Consider the following 5,511-nt stretch of genomic DNA (forward strand, 5'->3'; position numbering starts at 1 on the left):
GCAGCCAGCTGCAGGTGGTGGCACATGTCGGCAATAATGACATGTGTCACTTTGGATCTGAGGAAATTCTCTCTGGATTCCAGCGGCTATCTGATTTGGTGAAGGCTGCCGGTCTTGCTTACGAGATGAAGGCAGAGCTCACCATCTGCAGCAGCGTTGACAGAACCGACTGCGGACCTTTGGTGCAGAGCCGGGTGGAGGGTCTGAATCAGAGGCTCAGCTGGTTTTGCGACTGTGTTGGCTGCAGATTCCTTGACTTGCGCCATAGGATGGTGGGGTTTCGGGTTCCGCTTAATAGGTCAGGAGTTCACTACACTCAGCTGGCGGCTACACGGGTAGCGGAGGCTGTGTGGGGTGGACTGGGAGGTTTTTTAGGTTAGAAGGCCTCGGGAAAGTACGGGGTGGGCAGCAATCTCAAAGGGTGCATGGCAAATACAGGACATGCTTGGATCAAGGAACAGTCAGAATTGCAGTTGTAAATTGTTGTAGTTGTGCTGGGAAAGTCCCTGAGTTTCAAGCGCTAATAGAAAGCACAGAAGCTGAAATCGTTATAGGTACAGAAGGCTGGCTAAAGCCTGAAATAAACTCTGCAGAAATTTTTACGAAGTCTCAGACGGTGTTCTGGAAAGATAGATTAGGCAGAATTGGTGGTGGAGTGTTTGTGTCTGTCAGTAGTGGATCATCTTGTAGTGAAGTCGAAGTAGATACTCCGTGCGAATTGGTATGGGTGGAGGGTATACTTAACAGCCGAACTAAGTTAATAATTGGCTCCTTCTACCGACCCCCCAGACGCCGATGATATAGTTGCTGGACAGTTCAGAGAAAATTTGAGTCTTTTGACAAATAAATACCCCACTCATATGGTTATAGTTGGTGGGGACTTCAACCTTTCCTCGATATGTTGGCAAAAATACGTGTTCAAAACCAGTGGTAGGCAGAAAACATCTTCCGAGATTGTCCTAAATGCTTTCTCCGAAAATTATTTCGAGCAGTTAGTCCACGAATCCACGTGAATTGAAATGGTTGCGAAAACACACTTGACCTCTTAGCCACAAACAATCCAGAGCTAATAGAGAGCATCATGACTGATACAGGGATTAGTGATCACAAGGTCATTGTAGCTAGGCTCAATAGCGTTTCTTCCAAATCCACCAGAAACAAACGCAAAATAATTTTATTTAAAAAAGCGGATAAAGTGTCACTAGAAGCCTTCCTAAGAGACAATCACCATTCCTTCCGAACTGAGTATGCAAATGTAGACAAGATATGGCTCAAATTCAAAGCTGTAATAGCAACAGCAGTTGAGAGATTCATACCTCATAAATTGGTAAGAGATGGAACTTATCCCCCATGGTACACAAAACAGGTCTGAACGCTGTTGCAGAGGCAACGGAAAAAGCATGCGAAGTTCAGAAGAATGCAAAATCCCAAATATTGGCTAAAATTTACAGACGCGCGAAATTTGGCACGGACTTCAATGCCAGATGCCTTTAATAGGTTCCACAACGAAACATTGTCTCGAAATTTGGCAGAAAATCTGAAGAAATTCTGGTCGTATGTAAAGTACACAAGCGGCAAGATGCAGTCAATATCTTCACTGCGCAGTGCCGATAGTACTGTTATCGAGGACTGTGCCGCTAACGCGGAGTTATTGAACGTAGTTTTCCGAAATTCCTTCACCAGGGAAGACAAATGGAATATTCCAGAATTTGAAACACGAACAGCTGCTAGCATGAGTTTCTTAGAAGTAGATACCTTAAGGGTTGCGAAGCAACTCAAATCGCTTGATACGGGCAAGTCTTCAGATCCAGATTGTATACCGATTAGGTTCCTTTCAGATTACGCTGATACAATAGCTCCCTACTTAGCAATCATATACAACCACTCGCTCACCGATAGTTCTGTACCTACAGACTGGAAAATTGTGCAAGTCACACCAGTGTTTAAGAAGGGTAGTAGGAGTTATGGTCCTTCCCCATTTTCCACCATCAATCTCTAACCTTCCAGTATCATATTTTAAGGCTACACTAACAAGTTTCATTTTCAGTGTTCCATATTATGCTGTGAATTGTACCTTTACTTTAATAAACTATTTACCTCTGTATAGATGCTTTTCTATATAGAAAGAACAACCTTTTTTCCTTTGGATGAAACAGTCTGTAAATATTCACACCACATTTGTCGATGGCAATGATTTGCTGAAACTGGTAATGTGTAATCCCCAATACACAAAATATTTAATGAAAACATGCAAACACACAAAAGAGAAGTGAAAAATAAATACGAAGAACTGGGGAAGCTATGACGGAAATGAAAGAGGGATAGGGCAGAGGAAGGTATGAAAGGGAGGTGAATAATAAAAGTGATTAATGTAAATTGAGATTTGAAATCTGACAAGAACTGAATGCATACTGCAGAGCAACTTCCCAACTGCGAAATTCTTAAGTACTGCTCCTGGAAGGAAGAATCAAAGTCAACCACATGACTAAGGAAGTGCCAAGGTCATCGTCTCCAACAGGTTACTGGCTGTAAATGGTGTAGACTCTCAGAGCAAATACTATCTCTTAATAGAAAATTCAACAGTCACTGCATGTCAACGGGTGCACATTGAGAGTTCTCAGATGTGGCTCTCCCCTTCCTGAAGGCCTGATACTGGCCTGAACTATCATGTTTAAACATTCCAGGTATCCAGTCCCACACTTGCTGCTTCTTTTATCACCCCTTGCTCTGCATAGGGCTATTTCTGCCATTCCTTTATTAATGAGGTTACATAAAATGAATGTGTTCAAACAGTAACAGATAGTTCCCGATTTTAATAAGTTTATCATTAGGATATTTTCACCAATTCTGAAAATTCTGATAGAATTAAAACTGTAAATGCAATCCAGAAAATGATGGATAAAAAATAATGAAAACAATAACATACATAATTATTGTTTTTAATGGTTCAGTGCAACCAATGAAAAATAAAACCAGGAGCTAAGATCAAAACAAATCACTGATGTAGTTGACTTACAAATGAAACAGAAAAAATGTCAAACTATAAGGCTTTTCTTCATTAGACAACAGAAAGAGAATACAATCACTTTAATGTTTTGTAATGAACAACAAATGAATTGGTAGGAAAACTACAGCAAGACTCTTTAGCCATTTAACAGAACACCCATCATACGGGGAAGACAGGAAAAAGGAGTGGATGAGCACAAAATTTAGGAATGTTTTAATGAACATAATGGGGAAATTTAACAGGTATTTGGACCAGAATACATAAGATATCAAGTCAAAACTTGAAATTGAGGGCCAGGAGGAGGCTAGAGGAAAGTACTATTATAAATAAAATTTTAAGAAATCTTGAGAAAATGAGCAGTGTTACGGAACAGAATTCAGTAACAGAACTATGAAACAGAATACAAATACAATATGTACAAGTTATAATTTATGACTACTAAAAAAAAATTATGGCATTAATATTATTTTATAAGATTAATGAACCTTTTCACAAGAAGATGAAGTGGACTTGACATTAAGTAGGAAATGGAATTCTCGTAATAAAATGATTTTACTTTTTAAACTGTGGATCATGAATAAATGTAGTACAAACAATAATTCACAAGTATCAGAGCCTACCTAATAAATTGCTAGAAGCAGAAGTAGATGGTAGAGATGGGGTGCCTTCAAAAGTAGATGAAACAGATGGAGTGTCTCCTCTTCTTGTAACTGGTGTTCCTGAAGCCTGCAAATCAAACAAAATCAAATTTTATGCAGTATATACGACAACAATAGTATCTGCTATCCAACAAAAAAACTAACACCTGGGACATGTCTGAGAACAACAGAAATTTATCTACCTGTTTTAGTCTTAAAAATTGTTTCAACCCAACATATTATATTAGGAACAGGATGCACACACAATGCTCAGTATTGTATGCTGTGTTACTAGTATAAATAGTTTTGTCAGAGCTAACTTGTTCTGTGTGGTACTTGATGGGAGTCATGCTCTGGGCATAAACAATATATCAGTTGACAGTTCACATGCATGGTTTCACTGTTTACCTTCATGTTGGTAATCTATGACTTGTCAACTATGCAACTTGAGTATGTGATACTCGTAAAACACAATAAGACCATATACAAAGTTAATAGCAGAAGAGTAACCCAAGAGGATTATCGCTGTCTTATGACCTGACAAGTACTCTGTTAAGATTATAAAAACACAATTTATGGTGTGAGAAAAGGTTCTGGCAAGCAATCTTGTTTCACAGCTTTCCTTAAGGGTATTAGATTCCTCATGTTTTTGTTTGATGTCAAATTGATTTTTACCAAATTCAAATGACACTGAAAATTATTTCTTCTTCCAAGCCAAGATACAAAGTTTCCATTGTATGATAATTGAGTGACGTGAAAGCATCGCATTTTCAAGTTAATATCTGTCACATGAAGTAACTGCTTTAGTGTTTTGTCCAAATGTCAGTTCACCATTCTTGACTTCCTTTTTACACTGATAATCTGACATGCAGTTCTCTTTCCCCCATAGACGCATGTACCCTACAATTAGTGGCTGCCACACATTTGAAGTTCTTTCTTCCAAAGTTTCACCTGTCTTAGATACAGAAGATCTTATCATCTGCTGACAATATTATGAGAAGGATAGATTGCTACTCATCATAAAGATGACATGTTTAGTTGCAGACAGGCACAATGAAAAGACTCTTACACATCGAATTTCTTCATTAAGGAAACGAAAAACACACATCTAGACACTCCATTTCATCGATGTAATGAAATACCCATTTGTTTCTTTCAGAAGCCCAGACAGCTTTTTCTCTAACTACAAGGTTTTCCTAAGCTGTATTCATCCTTTTCTTCTGTGACACGTTTCAAAAGGTGCAAATCAATATCTATTCCTCTGCTGATTATTTTTTGGCCTGAAGAACTGAGTTTTGCTTTGTCATCAGTTATGTCATTAACACTGTTCCTAATGATTCTATGCTTTCTGATAGGTGTTACATTTTCCTTGAATATTTTACACTGCCTGTAATAGCTTTAAACTACTTTAAAGAGTAAACAAATTTTATTAAGCAATTGTTTAGTTCCATTTAAAAGTTATATTCAGCAAAAAATATAAATCAATACGCAATTTGAGATAAAAATACAGTCTTGGTTGTGAAGGTTTTTATTTTCAAATTTCAGTGATGTGTTTTGCCTGTGGAAGGCACCTTCGGATCATAGAACTTGGTCATGGCACATGCTGTTTGTAGAATGATCACACAAAGTGAATACACTGGCAAAATGTGATTGGGACACCAAAAAGTTACAAATCTCCAATGACTGTCAACTGGGTTCCTTACTCATTTATTTATCTTATCTTACAGCTCAAAACATGTATTTAACATGCATGAGCAATGTTATAATAATTACATTTAGATTATTGATACACAATATAAATAGATTACATGCTACTAAGTAAAATATCATTTAAGTATATTTAACATAGCATTCCTGAGGTCAAAT

The sequence above is a fragment of the Schistocerca piceifrons genome, chromosome X, assembly GCF_021461385.2.
Source record: "Schistocerca piceifrons isolate TAMUIC-IGC-003096 chromosome X, iqSchPice1.1, whole genome shotgun sequence".
Taxonomy (NCBI): Eukaryota; Metazoa; Arthropoda; class Insecta; order Orthoptera; family Acrididae; genus Schistocerca; species Schistocerca piceifrons.